Raw genomic sequence first — 16,606 nt, 5'->3', positions numbered from 1 at the left:
GGGCTTTGGAAGATTACTTCAACCTTTACTCTGCCCCAGCTGAGCTCTGCTTAGATCCTAAAATGATCTAAATAACTTTTGTTTCAAAGATGGACATTAATGTGCCATGCTGGAACCATGCAAAAGCAGCCAGTAGGAGATAGCTGGCGAAAGAGATTTTCACATGAAAACAAAACTGGAGAGTGTTCCCTTCTCAGATTTCTTTCTTTTTCTTTTTTATTTTCCTAACAAAGAGAAGTGGAACTGTGCATGTTGGAACAAACCAGTGGGAGCAAGTGAAGGTCAGACAAGGAGGACTGTTCCTTGAACATTAACACGAAATACTAACTCCTAATTCAGTGTGGGCTCAACTCTCTCCCTATGTCATTTCGACTTCATGGGCTCCTGAAGAATTACTTGGATCTTGATTTTCACTGAAACTTTTAGGAGAGAGTAAATACCTTTTCAGCAGTCTGTGGGGATTCCATGTGGATCAGCAACAGGCTTAATTAGTCATGCTGCTGGAAAATGTTCAGTCACGGTCTCCTAAGACACTCTTGTTCCTTCAGGAGTGTCCTGAAAATACGACCTGAGTTTAGGGTGGAAGAGGATGATACTCTATAACCTTGGGATATTGGATTGCACATACAGTCTGACACTGCATTTAAACCCCAGGAGTCACCTGGTGGGAAAGAGAAGGTGTAAAAAAGCCATTTTCCAGTAAAGAGTGTTTCCTTTGGCATTGTAGTCAGTGAGTGGGCAAAGGTTATGCAATTGGAGAGTTTTTTCTTTAACCTCAATTCCTACCATAAAAAATGGTTGATTTATAACCCTATTTATTAGGTTTGAACTCATTTACCTGAACATTCCCTTCAGTTTGGACTGTGCTGTCATACAGAACAGATGCCCCATCCAGATCACGCTCTCTGCCCTTTCAGACCTGGAAGAACTCCCTCAGCAGGTGAAATGGACATTGCAGAACCTGGGTTACTCCCTGGCTTGCACACCTCTGTTGTCAAGTAGTCAGGAAGGAGAAGCTGGCTTATTATTAACCACAACAAGATGTAAGAAGTGGGCTGTGCAACGCTGGCCTGCTGTAATATTCCAGGATACTTCAGTGAGATTTGTCTCAGCTGAACACAAAGTGCCTCTGGCTGCTCCACTTCATTAGGTATCTACACACAGTCTGGACGATATTCCTAATGGATCAAGGTTGCTCTAACTGTAATAGAAACTTAATTTGCTTTCATGTATATACTTTTGGATTCAAAACACTGTCTTTCCTCTTCCTCAAACAAAGGCAGTATAATGAAAATAACTACTAGTTACCAGGTATAGAGGAGAGTGGGAACAATGTTAGCTGTTCTCCCATCACACCACAGCCCTTAGAGATAGGAACTGGGGAGTGCCTGCCACCACTCTCAGCTTGATTGCTCCATACCACCATAGGAGTCAAAGGCACTTAATACTTCACAGGACGTGTTTATGGCATCAATCTCCAGGGCACCATGTGAATTAGAAAAAGGATCAGGTGTGTACCTGTCCTTGCTATTAATTACCTTGCCATTGAATAGAAACAAAGCAACATAAAATGGCCTTAGGAAATATTTAGGCTAGCTGGAACATAAGGTTAAAGGCTTCTAATTTTCTTTATGATGAATGGTCCCAGGGGTGCTTGGAGGGAGGGATGAGGCATGGAAGAGCAGTTCTTTCTCTTTTGGGTTATAATATGGCTAGCAAATTTTCAGAGTGTAAACTAACTGCAAACTTCCAGCACCTTCCCATCTGCAGTGCATCTGCAGTCCCTCTCCCTGATGTTTGCACAATATTGCAGCATTCTCTTGTTGCTGGAAGAACAGAAGTAAGCTGAGTGAAGCAGGACCAGATATTGTGCCTCTGTATATTTTCCTGATAAGTGTATATTGCAGATGCTTTTTTCTTTAGCATCCATAAAGTTAAATTATTCACAGCCAATTTCACTCTAAAGAGCTCTCATGTACATGTCAAAAATAGAACATATTTAAATGAAAATGAAATCTTGTTTTTAATTTATACAAGGGTTAGTGCTTCTGCTCCTAAGAGATGTCTTTGAATTACTGTGAGAAGGTTACCTTGTGCCTTCTAACATGCACCTTTATCTGACAGCTGGTCCCCCTCAAAGCCACTCTTTCCAGCTCAGTGATTTCATTGTACAAAATAATATGCTATGAAAATATTGTCTTTTTTAAGACTTCATTTTCTTTTTAATTCTTGGGTCTTTATGTGGATAAATCTATGTACCTATAAACAAGCACTTCAGTAGTGAAATAATCTTCCCCACTACACTGAACTCCAGGGTCCTTGTAGATCCTAAAAAACTATTCTAAATTCTAAAATACATTAGAAATAACTATGCAAAGAACTGGAACTCTGACTGTGAAAGTATCTAAGGTCAAGGGGAAGAGGGTCTACCAAGTAATATAAGGCAGCATTTTGCTACTCAAATATTCACATATTGAATATTCAAATATTGAATATTCACAATGCAGAATGTCAGCTAATCCTTTTCCTCCTCTACTCTTTTCTCTTCCTCTTTTTCCATCAGCAGTTTTTAACTAATAATCTTGAGAGCCCAGTGATTAAAAGGCTTTTCTTGTGAGCAGTGTGAAGACACCACCATCCTTCACACTATGCCATGAACATCAGCGGCGATCATCTCTATGAAAATGTGCACATTGTGTTAAATGCTGTCATTTATTTCAGTGCCATAAAACATCAGTGACAGTTCAATTAAAAGCTTAAATTTTTTGTACTGCAAAGTAGAAATATTTATGAAGGAGCTTGTCAGAGGCAGAATATTAAAACAAAACAGGTGCTTTTGCAGAAACACAAATAAAATGTCTAACAGTAAACATTAAACAAATCAATTATTAATCACGGTTCTTTTCATTCCGCTTGAGCTGCCTTCAAAAGATTTTGTGTCTAACAGTCTATGTAACATTACCTCATCCCACCACTTGGTTTTGCTGTTTGTATCCTGTGGTGCAGCTGGATAGATTATTTGCTTCTTCAGAAAAAATCTTGGGACCAAAATAAGATGAAGGCTGTAAACCAATGGGGTCAAGTATCTGAATTCAGTCTTTGCCATTTCCTTGGTACAAGCAAATTCTTACTGTTAATGTCAGTATTTCATCACTGTTGCTGACACCAAGCACAGGAACTTCATTACAAACCTTTTGGTGGGCTGTCAAGTGACATGATGTTTGCTGGCTTTGTCTCATGTTTCCTTTGTTAGAATGAAATCAGATGAAGTTGTCTATCATCAGAAATACCTTAGGTGTCTTACCCAGTCTGTCTGAGAGATGTCTGGGAGGCTGGAGTGAGAGGTGGGGTTGCAATGTCACCCCTATAGTGAGGCAGGCTCTACCTTTTGCTTCATCAAGGCTGAAATTGCTCCCTTTGGCCCCCTTTTCCTTACCTCTGCTGGCAGATCCTGCCACGTTCAGCACTCTACTTTTATGTCAATATCTGAAAGTTTCTAGGCCCTTGACTTACTGCAGTCTGTAGGTTTCCTTCAACTCAGTTCCTTTCTGGTGATATCGTTGTGAAATTTACACCCTCCTGCCTCTTTAATACAACACTGGGGGTTTATTACAGAAAGCTATAAACTACATATTATTTATGGATTGCTCACATACATTACGCAAAAGTCTTGCTATTGGTTCCACTGAAAGACTGGGTTGTAACGGGGTGCAGGTTAAAAATCTTTGCTATATTTTTTGGAAGGAAAAATCTGTGTTTAATTGACTCTCAGGTTTCTGATTCTCTCCAGACTTGTGAGTGCACACCTACCTCTGTACCTAGTGTTGAGCAGCAAAGCATCGTCAGCTGTGCTGAAGTTACCTGAGTCACAGTAGGCGGCAATATGGAAAGGAAGCAATCATGGTCAGTAGCAGGAGGGTGAGAGATGTTTTACTTTTTATAACTTTAAGAACATACTCCCAGGATGTCCAGACTTCCCTTGGTGAAGGGAAGCACAATGCTAGTGAGAGGACACATGTTAATAAAACTTACAAAGAGACATCAGGCAGGAGTTGTTTCCCTTGTGCAGGGAAAGATGGAGAACCAGGAAGAGCAGGCCAGGTGTGTGCCATCACCTATTAAAAGCTCTGATGAGGTGGGGAAGGCACCTGAATTGCAGGGAGGCAGTTTTTTTGTTGCTGTAGGTGAATGTGGGTATTTGGCAAGGGGTACTGGGCTAAGATGTTAATACTTGGTCCAACAGAAAAAGCTTTACTTAGTGTGGAAATCTGCTTCATCCTAGTAGGGGTTAACTTACCTCTTGCTGCTAGCTGAAAGGTAATGAAGAGAAATGGGTTAACCATGAGACTGTGCACATCTGTGATGTAATCAAACCAGAAGTGGATTATAGGTATCTGCTTTGCAAGAGGTGAGGGTAAAAAAAGAAGACAGCTTGTTTGGGGAGGAAGTCAGAAGCATGTCTTTCTGGAAAGCTTTTCCATATCGCTTTGGATCAAAGACAACAGATTCATGTGGACAGTAGGTGTGGTTGGTCTACTAAAGGTAGGTGAATTGTTCCTGCTGTTGTGACAACTCCCCCACCCTGCAGAGAGGAAGGTGATGAGGGCGAGTGGTTTGGCATAGTTGGAGACTGAGGTTGAACATTTGAGAAAGAGGAGTTTGCTTACATGTTGGTATGTGCCTGTAGAATGGAGCTTTCTTTGAGTGACCCCTGACTTGATCTGGAGCCCTTTGCCTTCTGCCCTTTATAATAAAACACAAGATGAAATGCTATCTAAAGGCTTTATTCCCACAGTTAAACTCTATGATTTCCTGCTAGGTCTTTTCTGAAACATTAGTTTATCTCCATAGTCCTACTCTTTCCACATCTTTACACTGATGACAGTGTTATTGTTGCAAAACTTAGTGTGCCAGGTAAATATCCTCTGTTTCACTGACCGACCATTCTGTTCCACTGTAATCAGCTGCCAAGTGACTTTGTTTTCTCCCTCCAAACTCCTAATGGAGCTATTCGTGTTTTTTCCAACAACTTGTTAAACTCAGTGGGTGAACTTGGCTGGCAGAAGTCCCGTTGGTTGCAGCGGAGGCCAGATTCCACATATTACTGTTTCTCTGTTAATTAGTGGATTTACGCTTTTTCCCTTTCCAGTCTTTACAAACAATGGAAAGAACTGCAGTGGGCGCTTCTCGTGCTGTCTGCTGCCTAAGAGAGTGAGGGCAGAAATTAAACTGTTTAAAACACGTTTATTCTTTGTAATGTAAATTTGATGACTTAATTCTAGATACAGAATGGCTAGCGAGTTGGTCTGCCAGCTTTGCCAAGATTGCAGTACATGAAAGTAATGAGTGCCTCAAATATAGAGGGCTCCAGTAACTCAAACAGCTGAAACAATTTTGTTGTAACTCTTTGATTAGATGCTCAACACTCTGTATCCAGTGCTGGCTGTAATAGCAATCCTGTGCATCTCAAGTTAGCAAAGAAATGGAGCTAATTCTTAACCTATGTTAAGAAGCAGAGCATATTTTCTCTTAATTCTTCCTTCCAGGGAAGGTTTTACACTAATCCTGCGACTTTTTTCTTTGGCTGAGCTCCCCTTAACTTTCAAATTATAGAAATACTAATCTTTCTCCTGCTCTAGTGCCCCAAATTTTTACATACTGGAAGCCACAGAGAGCAAGTTGTGTGACTCAAAACACAGGCAAAGCTCTGGTTTTCCTAGTGAGGGAAGGAGGAGAAAAAAATAGCCCTTGTCAGAGTAGCCTCTGCTTGGTTGGAAATAGAACACCCCATAGTTCTTCCTCAAGTGTTCCCTCTAGCTTCTTACGCGTTTTATTCATCTACTTTAAGTCATTCAGTAAACTAATGTGGAAAAGTCGTGTGCCAGCTCAGAATCATTTATCCTATGGAAAACATGATCAAAACTTCCTCAGGGTGTCATTAACCTTTGTATTGATTCAATCAAAGAGCCTCACGCAATTTCATGATTTCTCAGACTGCTGTGAGATGTGAAGGGAGGGCAGTTGAATATTATTCATCTTGTAGCAGTGTAATTAATTCAGCAGTGTTTTGGTAAAAGTGATACAGAAAAGATACTCTGCTATAATAGGTTGTACTTTTATAATTATAGAACATTATACTGGATTTTCTTTCATCTTGCCTCTACCTTTTAAAGTTTGGAAGTTATCATAGTAAAAAGTATGTCCTCCTCTCCCTTCCCTAATCAGCTGCTGTTTTAATTTCCCATCAGCACTTGCTTGACCAGCATGAAGGATATTTGTTCTTGTCTTGTGACATTTTGGATCATGTCTTATTAAATAAACGAATAAAGGAAAGCCTGTTGTGCATTGCAAAGTGTTGAATTCATGTCTCTGGATCCCAGCAGGAGAACAGTAATGTTACAGTAATGCTACAGGGCAAGATGTCCACTAGAATGAAAAGGAATAGTGGGCTAAAATGAGTAGATACCAGTATGTGCCTTTACTAATGCTGCTGCTGCTCCTTCACCACCATGTTTTTAATGCAAAGGCCTTTACTGGTTGCTTGAACCTATCAAATACTGTATTTAGGTAGTCCTATCTCTGTTAGAGAAGGCTTGCTTTGCAAATGTTGCCTGCAGTAAAAGTAAACTCCTTTGGTGGAGTGTGCCTGGGGAACAGTGGTGTGATCTAGTTAACAGAAACAGCTGTTTCTAGTACTTCCACAGACTATCAGAGCCATAAGCTATAGTGTACCCTCCTTCTAGCAGAAGATATAGCAGAGTCTAATTGGTCAGAAATTATTTAAAGTATGAATTGGCTACAGCAATAGATTTACTCCTGTAAATTCTAAATACATCATAGAGATCACTGCAGAAGGTTGCCTTGAATTTCCTGGCTTCCTTTCAGAGAGCTCTCACTTAGGGGCTTCCTTTCAAGTCCCCTATATGCAAGTTTGGATTATGGCCCCATGTTGTGTAAGAGGTGAGCAGCTACAGGTCCTAGAAGTCTCTGCCTTGCTTCTGGAAGTTGTGAGGTTTGTTGTTGTCATCTCAGTCCTCGTTGCTCTGCCCTAAAACCAAAGAACATTCCTAGCCCTGGGAATATTTAGTTGTCAGTAGAGTGTGTTCATCGTACTTGGTGGGGTTTTTAATGAGGGCTTTTTAGAGGGGAAAAAAAAAAGCAACACAAAGCCCCAACCCAAACCTCCCTCACTATTGTGTGTGATTTATGGTGTCAGAGGAGCTAATTAAAAATAATAAGGAGGAGACCTCACAGAAGAGTATAATTGGAATCCAAATGGCAATCTCAGTTTCGGCATTTCTTCTACTTTCTCCTCAATTTTGTAGCTCTTATTTGAGCATTGTGGGGTGAAATATATTTTATAATATGCCTAAACTAGAACTCAGAATCCAACAGTGATCTAAGTATAGGTTAAGTATAAACTCTTGTAGTTTGTTTCTGCATAACTGCGAACTTTTCAAGGTGTTTTTAACTATTTGTGTACTTCTTTTTGAACTTACGTACTTGAAAAATACAATTTTACAGTAGTTTTTGTGTTTTATGACAGCAATCTAAATATTATCTTTGGAAAACTTTCTATTCCTAAATCATTAGCAATAGCTGCTCCTTACTTTCCTTGTTGCAATTCCTATATAATCTTGCTGTTTGTCTTTGTAAGCCTTTTGTTTGCTTTATACAGAGCAACGTTAGGTAGTTTGTGGACTGAAAAGACAAGGTTCTATCCTCTTTACTTACAGTTCTGAGAGTCTATTTTAGATGTTTTACGAACAGAGAAAGCTGTATTTAACAATGCTAGTAAAACAAACTGAGAAGCTCTCAGGCATGTAGACAGAATACCACAGGTTATAAATATCTGCCCAAGACTTATTTCAGACGAGAGAACAGTGTGGACTCTTTTGCAGTTAAACAAGAAATTCTTGTGGCCAGTGCTAAATGATCCAGCTGGCATTTTGATGAGCTCTAGATGAGAAACTTGCAGTCATGGCTTTTATTGTCATTTATACAAGCTGTCCAAGTGTTTATGCCACATCCCCATGGTAAACAAAAAATGATGTATATTTTGGTTCTGGTGGGTTTGCTGCTACAATGAGTGCATGTGCTGGCTCAAAAAAGAAGAAGAAACATTGAAAGGTTAGTATTTAAAAACATTACTTAATAAGAATAACCCTTTTTCATCAGTACAGCAAAAGGCAATAGCGGGCTTTTGCAGTCTGTGGTCTTGTCAGTGCTTTCTCCTTTGTGATAACGCTCTGATGCCTTTCACATTCAAAGATTCAGTAAAGGTGTCCATTAACCTCAAAGCCCTTTCATTCTGTTAGTTGTCCCCCTCAGCACTTTCCTGACTTTTTGCCCTAGTAAGGCTGTGTTTTGGGCACAACTGGAACCCTTCTCTCATGCACTCCTTGCTCTCCACTGCCTTTGTAATCCCATAAAGGAGCAAACTTCTCTTCTGAGGACAACCCCAACTAAAGTTTAAATGTGTTACATGGATGAAGAAGGAGGAGGTAATGGCAAGCTAGCAACTTAGCTTGTCCCACAGGGTATACCACAGTGTGCAGCATGCCCTCCAATCGCCATTTGACTTGGTGTTGTTATCACCCAGGAATGCACTGGAGTGAAGGACAGTGGGCACAAAAGAAGGTTGGGTGGGATTTTCTGAGCCATACTTGTGCTTCTGCCCTTCTCACTCCAGAAGGATTTGCAGCATCACTTGTCCACTCTGCTTTGCAGGAGAGCCATGCTGTAACTCAGCTCTGTTTTGTTATAAAGCTGAACTTAGAAATTTACTTTTTTTTCCAGGTTGATGTCAGAATGAGTGTGACCTGCAGTCTCCTGAGGACCGTATATAATACAGTGTGTTGTCACTTGTCTGTGAATAGCATACTGCTAAAGTACCTGCTGTGCTCCGAGGCAAAACCTGGCATTTTTCCCCTTAAGCAGGGCGGGGATGTAATAAAGAGTTTAACCTACCAGTTTGTGCATCCTCTCTATATCCAGAGTGTCAGGTCATCTATGTAAGAGATGTGAGTAATAAAGTCCCCAAACGTTGTTACCTGTGGGTATCCATTAAAAATCCTGTGCTGATAAATCAACTTTTTGTACAGTGTGAACTGAATTCCATAGCTGCTTCCTCCATCTATTCTATCTGAACACAGTCAAACCAGTATTGTCTTGCACTGCCTGTATTCAGAAATGTACCAGAATAACTGGCAAGCAGGAGCTGAAATATTCATGCTTATTGGCTTTGAGGCAGTGAAGATTTCATTCTTAAATTGCTACTTTCTTGGTGGTGTGGTCAAAAGCTAGCTGGCCTATTGTGAAGTTTGGAGTATATCTTCCTTGTCCATCTTATGTGGGTAGCTCTCACCATTGTGAGTTGATGAGAGATCATGGGAGCGTGATTAGTGTGGTAGCTGGCCAGAACTAATGCCCCAAAGGGGGGATGATGTGCACCTGAGTACAGCTTAGAGCATGGCTGAGCACAGTTATGCAGAGGGAACTTGCTTGTGTCTGCAGTAGATGATGTGGATGCAAGAAATGACTCCAGGTTCTGGTTCTGGAGCAGTAGTCATTGAGGAACTTGGAGGTTTTCTGTTAAGAGCTGTCTAATAATAGGTGTATGTAAGGATGGTATGTTTAACCACTGATACCAAGTTGAAGCAGTTCTAGTGGCAGCATTAGGAAATGGTGTTATCTAAATTGGTGTGTGGATGTCTTCATGGGAACCCTTTCCTACACTGTGGATTGAAGCAGAAAGTCATGTTCCTAAGTTGTCACTTGATGACTCTTCATTGAGTGATGCCATATAGTCTGTATATATGCCACAGAACAGTATAAATTCTGTTCTAACCACTCTTTCACATTGGTGGGTGACCACCTTGTGTCAGTCATGACCATTGCACTTCTCTCCCCATGGAAAATATGAGGTTAGATGCTGTCTTGAAATATTTTTTTCTATTTTCAGAACAGTGGATGAGCTGGTATTTAAAATCTAAGACTATTTTTATTTTTTTTTGATAGTCCTGTACTCCCCAGCAGTGTGCTCAGAATGCAAATTAATCGAGGGTCCTGGGGATATAATATTGTGTGATCATGGAATTAAAACCATGCGTATATATAGTGGGGCCAAATTGAAGTTGCATGGGCAGTTCTAATTCCAGCAATTTTTAATTTTGGAGTGCTTGGCTTACCCATAAAATGCCATTTTATTGTAGTTCTTGGATGTAATTGGAAATATACTGGGAGATGAACAAGTGAAGTAGGAAACAACACTGAAGATAATTACAAGCAGATCTTCATTTCAAGCAGAGCAGTTAATCTTCCTTTGGGCTCTTGGGCCTGTTTTAACAGGGTAATTAGCCATAGACCCTGTGGCTTTTGACTCCCAGTCCCAGTTCAAATCTCTGTGTCCTAATAAATGAGGACACACAGTTCTGTGACTGGGAGAAGCTGTCAGAGGCACATACATTATGCATGTTTGAACCATAGGGAAAGCAGTCTGCGTGCAGCTGGACTGCTTCCTTCAGCAAGGACATATATCCAACTGGTTTCAATGAAGCAAAGAACCACTGAATCAATTCAGTTCATGTGAATGCATGAATTATATTAGCCCTTTTTCTTTCCTTTTCCTTTACATTGTCTTTTACTTGCAAAAGTATACAGTCATAGCTGAATTCAGCCTGGCAGAGCTGTAAAACAAATGAATTAGTTTTCTTCTTTATATTTTTCCACACTTCGGTTTTGGGTCACTGTGTTGAGCTCTTCTGTTTCCTCTAATTAGATAGGCATTGCCAGAGGAGGGTCACACTTGAATGTCCTCTTGCAATGAGTCTGCTGCAGATGATTATTTGCTATCTCTTCTTCAAAAGCAGATCCTGTCTTCTAGGAGCAGGCCCTTGATGTGTTTTCACTTATTCATTCCCTTTGTCTTATAAGGCTCAAACACTCTTCCAGCAGAGTCTCCTTCAGAAGACATTTGGGAGGAGATAGGGCTCTAGCTACCATTGCTGCTGTAAAAGGCGAGTTTATGGGTTTGCAGCAGCAGGGAAAGGTTTTCTGCTCTGACAGTAGTTTTCTGGGCCATTTCATATGATCAAATCCAGCCCTTTTAAAAACTGAAGGGGTCTAACAATGCGGGGAAATATGAGTATAGAGGTCCTGGGCTGAACTGTGTTACCGTGGGCCTGATGGCTACAGCCTGGGGTGCCAAGCCCTGCAGCATCACTCCGAAAAATCTATTGACCTCAAAGTTCTTTTCCTGAATACTTATAATAAGAATTGATAAAGATTAAACAGAAAAAGTGCAGGATAGCTTGTGCTGTGTATTTCTTCCAGGCAACGGGAAAGGAAGGCTTTTGCCGAGCTACAAAGATAAATAGCGAGTCCAACTTCTGGAAGTTGAAAGGGCAATCTAATAGGGTAGAAAAATAAACACTACTCTCTGCTTCTAGTGGAAGTTAAGATTTTTTTGAGGTTTACACAGTGTTAAGTATTTAACACTGGATGATCCTTTCTGTAGAACTGTTGACATGAGCATGCGATGCAGGGCTTGCTATTAACGTCAGTTAGTGCTGAGCTCAAACAGGCTCAAACAGCTGTCACTGCTCCTTTTTTTGCACAGTTTCTTGGAGGGGAGATGAAGTCAATGTTAAAGCCTCTCAATGAGGCCATTGAAGTGAAAACCAAAAAAGCTGCTTGTTCTATGGGAAGATTGTTCCCTTTGGCAAAATGCGTGTGCATTGACTAATCTACAATTCAGTCTTATTCTGTTTCCAGTTTTCTATCATACTTGCAGAGAGCTCACTGGGCTGTTCATTAACACTTTCCCTTTCCCATTTCTTTGTGGGTAATGCTGCTGTCAGTCCTTCAGCTAAACCAATGTGATATCAAAAGGTGATCAGCAATGCAGAAGCCTGCGCGTCATGCTCCCCACTCTCTCTGGGGAATTTCTTACCCTTCTATTTCTTAGACATGTCAAATATTTTGTTCTGTAGGTAGAACACTTCAGCACGGTTTTTTTTCCCCTGAAGAAGCTGTGTGTACATCTGTATCCTCTCACTGTGAGACTGCAGCAATGCCAACATGACACAGTTTGAAGCTAAAGAAGTATTAAGCTGCTCACTTGTGTCTGTGCGCTATAAATGGAGGAGGGAGGATTAAAACTTTACACAGTCTGGAGATAGCTAAATCTGTTAAATATTGTATAACTGTCTTTACCATCAATAATTTAAACCAACCCTGAGTCCAGATGACAAAAATCTCACTTGGGCAGCAGTAGCTGCAGGAAGAACAGGAAGGTTTTGAGCCAATTGTGGACTTGGTGCTTTGTTGACTATAAAGGTTGAAGAGCACCTGAGGTCCCTGCGCTCATTAAAAGAAAAGAGCAGAACAAAGCCAAATATTGCTGCAGAAAAGGCAAAGTATGTTTTAACATTCACCACAATTGTATTGATAGATGTAAGGGTGCTGAATATCTGCTGCAGCACAAGTAATGCTACCCTGAAATGCTAGGTTTAGTTAGGAATGTACTGAACATGATTTTATCCTATTTGTGTAGAGAGGTCGCTTAACCCCTGCCCTTTTAACTACTGGATTGGATGCAGAGACAGGAAGGTAGAACGTGGTTTTCTCTCACCTGGAGGATGCAGGTATGATCCTTGTGCACACAGTGTGAGCAGGAGGGAGCAAGAGTTGTGACATTACTCCAGTGCAGGACTGGAGTAACAGTACTGTTACAGTTGCAGGACTGGCCTCAGTGTGGTGCCCAGCGATGCCGGGCTGTGCCTCGCCTTTTGGGTTTCCTCAGCCTTTGCTGGAGGATGTGATGTTAGAGCAATGACTGTCCGAACCCTTGTGGACCAAGCAAACAGTGGTATGAGGAACTCATTTCTCCAAACCTTTTGGACTGCTGTCTTAGAGGCTTCAGATCTAGCACAGTTGCAGGATACTGAAAGTTAGGTCTTCTTCCACTGAGAGCTTGAGAAACTACCATGAAAAACTGAAATCATAAACTGAATTAACTGGAGCTCAGGTGAAAGTTTTCTGGTTGTGCTAGATGGAGGCTTTTAAAAAAGCATTTGAAGTTTGTGAGGGGGTTTTGATGTCTTTGCTCCCTTTTAAAATGATTTTTAGTTTTACACTAACATTTTGAGCAAGAAAACAACTCTAGTATTTCAGCAGTTCTAAGAGAATTTTGTCTGTTTTTCTGGATGGAAAATATACTGAAAGTGATTCTCTTCCTTAGAGGGGAACACCTCCCCCCCCCCCCCCCCAAGAAAAAAAAAACCAGCAGCTTTGCTCCATATCTGATAAATTTTGGTATAAGGTGCAGTTGTCCTGAGGGTCTCTAAGTTCGGTAGAGATTTTTCTTCAATCCTTGTGTTACCCTCAGGAGGATGTATTCCTGATTCTCCCTTCTTTTCAGAAAAAGAAGGTAGTTCAGGTGAAAGAGCAAAGGGGTAGTTTTGTTAGTAAAATGCCTGTTGATGTATGGAAAGAGATGTCAATCACTTTGCTTTCCACCTGCTATTATTTGTGTCCTCGAATGTAGTCCAGTGCTCATGGAAATGGATAGATTTCTTTCTAAAAGATTTCAGTGACCTCCATTTGTTGTCTTTTCTCATGTAATGAGGCTCAGAAATGACTTGTCTTATTTCTGTGAGGTTTCCCTAACAAGGAAAGGTGCCAAAGCCACCTTGACAGTAAGGGTCTGTTGCTTGTATTATGAGAGAAGGTGCACTACTTGTTCATGTGCCCCATCTTATTCAGTAATGTTACTGTTGAGAGTTTGAAATAACACCATGAGAAACTGAATGAATGCTAGGAAGAGGATGAAATTAATTGAAGGCTATTACTAAGGAGATGTGGTATTTTTCTGTTAAGAACCTGACCAAGATTCAGTCCTTAATGACTCAAGGACGGAAGTATTTAACTTGGGCAACTCTTTCTGAAACTGGTTATTGACAGATGCAAATTTAACTTCTATCTGGAATGGGTTCATGAATTGGCCCTTAAAATCCTCAGGCTGTAAATTTGAGAATCTCTTCCTTCAAATTTCCTTTATTTCTAGAATTTCAAATTAATTTAGTGCCCAAAAGAGCAGAATACTCAGTTCACAGCTCTGGTCTTCATAATCACAAATTGTTCTCACAATATGTCTGGCTGAAATGAGCAGATCATAAAAGCCTCATCTCATGAGATTTTCAGCCCAGTTTTATGCTGCTTTATAGTCTGGAGCAAAAATTCTCCTTTTCTTGAATTCTTATCTGAACTACCCTGATACAAAGGCTTTTACTGACTACTAACCTGCAAACCTCTGATGTATACATGAGCAATTCTATTAAATTTAAACATCAGTGATATTACCCAGGTGAATAACTGTTAAAATATCAGTCCTTTAAAGTGTGCAGATAAAATTCTGATCATTTCTCAGAGCTCTGTTTGAACTCAGTGATGCTTCTGAGAGCAGAGGATGAAATCTTGGTTGGACATGATTGACATTTTGATACCTTGTATTGTCAGACTCCTTCCAGTTGCTGCACACAAAGCCCGTAGAAATAACTGAATCAATTTTTAGGTGAGGAGGGCATAGACCACAGACCCAAGTTCTTGCTCTGCTTCAGGCTGGGAGTGAGTTCAAATTGTTCTCCTAGAACCTGGCCCACGTCCTGTGAAGTCATTTGGACTTTAAGGAAGTTCTGTCTGTGAAAAGGTCAGGATTATGCCAGGCTGTTACCCAATGCACTCTGAGGCTAACTACTGCCTTTGCAACTGGCCCTTGGGGGTTTTTACTTTAGATTAAGAAGTAATATGTTTAAAACTCAAATTGTCAAAGCTTCTTTTTTAATGTAGTTTAGATTAAGGCCTTTACTACTGCTCACATACTGCTAGCTTTTAAATAAATCTATGTTATGTGAGTAGTTAATGCAAATAGCTAGTTTAATATGAAACGTTTTCCTTTAAGCAACATGGCTAAGGATGTAAGTATATTTCCTTTAATGTGTTGTAGCTGCACTATATATTTCGCTAATGTTTTAATGTAATTATAGGTACAAATTGTTCACATTTGGTCTTATGAAGCCTTGAAAAGTTATGTCTCATGAGTCAGCATGTAATTTCCTTCTGCACAAATTGCAGAATTATGCATTGAAACTAAGTACATTGAATAATGGTAATTTACAATTGAATTCCTATGGATTTACATATTACAATTACATTAATGCCAAAAGAATCCACAATATTGTCAAATAGGCTAATAATGGTTACTGTTAACACAGAGAATACCAGTGGAATTAATAATGATTAACTACTTACTTTAAGTGCATGTAAAATTATGCAGCTACCTTGAAATTATGAGAATTACAAAAACGCGACGGAAACGAAATGAATTCAATGTCTCTGTTCTGAAGGGTTGCCCAACCACAACTCTGTTCACATCTGAAAACTGATGGAAACTTGACACGCCCGAAACTGTAGATTTCTTTTCCTGCTTTCCAAAGGACTTTTTTGTCATTTAGGCTCACAGTTCTGGTATCGGCTCCATTCATCTTTCCCACGCCTTTCTTGCAACCCACAATGCCAGACTGACAAAATTATGTGCTTATTCATGTGTACTGTTCTAAAAGTTCCTTTTCATCAGCTCTTCACTGTTAAGACCACTGTTCATGAAGCCCTGTAAGTGACTCCCAGTGTCTTTGAACTGGTTCATAAATTACCTGGCTGTCTTCACTTTAATCTTTCCTAAAATACAGCTTGTCCATGGGAGACTTCAGAGATAAGCAACCAAAAATAGATGTTGAGAAATTGGTACTACTGGGAGATTAAGCTATAAATCTAGACGCACTGTGGTGTCAACCTGGGAGCTTCCAGTGCAGGCTGCTTTCAGTGGCTGTTTCCTCTTGGTTGCATATGGCCAGGGGAACTGAGCCTAGACAAAAGTAATCTTTTCTGCTGTGGACTGGGATGGGCCTGCAAGTGTCTTTGAGCAGAGGTGACTGGAACCTCAGTTCCACAATTAAATGTTGTTAATCCAGCTAGTGTGTGGACATGTTCAGCCTTGCACCCATTTTGGAGTGCAGTAAGGACCTCTCCTTTGGGGGCTATGTCCAGGAGAGGAGCAGAGTCTGAGCAAGGCACAGGGGCTCCTACAGCAGGAAACTAGCACTAATGTGCTTATCTGTGTTCAAAGTCTTTAAGCTATTGTGACACAGTGTCAGCATTCAGGTCCTCCTGTCTGATCATTCATGCGTATGCCAGCAACATTAAAAACTTGGTGGTATTCTGCTTATGCACTGGTGTCAGAAGCCTTATTTAGGTCTCCTCTAAGAAGAGAAGTCAAATACATTCTGGAGTGTGTGGAGGAGGGAAATAAATGGCACTGCAAATGGATGAGGCTTGTTATTTGTGTAGTCATTAATATTTAACTGTCCTCTTTCACAGGCTATTACCATTTGAATTTATAGGATGTCAAAGCTTTCCTGCTTTGGACAAGACAGATTTGATCCTAGCAGACTTGAAAGGTGCTCAGATTTTATTTGCTGGCTCACAATACATATAGTGTATTTGAGACACATTTACAACTAAGAAGTATTCAGCCCTGGGCCTTTGG

At 40.4% G+C, this 16,606-nt stretch overlaps 1 long non-coding RNA gene across 3 annotated transcripts in view; it reads left to right on the top strand.

The window, feature by feature from the left end:
- The first annotated feature begins 4,223 nt into the window (after positions 1-4,223).
- LOC134158249 (uncharacterized) overlaps positions 4,224-16,606 on the top strand; it is a 179,036-nt gene continuing 166,653 nt past the window's right edge. For all 3 annotated transcript variants that reach the window (XR_009962678.1, XR_009962676.1, XR_009962677.1), the window contains exon 1: positions 4,224-4,542. This is a non-coding gene — a long non-coding RNA (uncharacterized LOC134158249). The remainder of the gene's footprint in view (positions 4,543-16,606) is intronic.

Source organism: Pezoporus occidentalis, unplaced genomic scaffold (genome assembly GCF_034315485.1).
Source record: "Pezoporus occidentalis ecotype Australia unplaced genomic scaffold, CSIRO_AGI_Poc_V1 ctg128, whole genome shotgun sequence".
Classification (NCBI taxonomy): Eukaryota; Metazoa; Chordata; class Aves; order Psittaciformes; family Psittacidae; genus Pezoporus; species Pezoporus occidentalis.
This window is presented reverse-complemented; position numbering and strand designations above follow the sequence as displayed.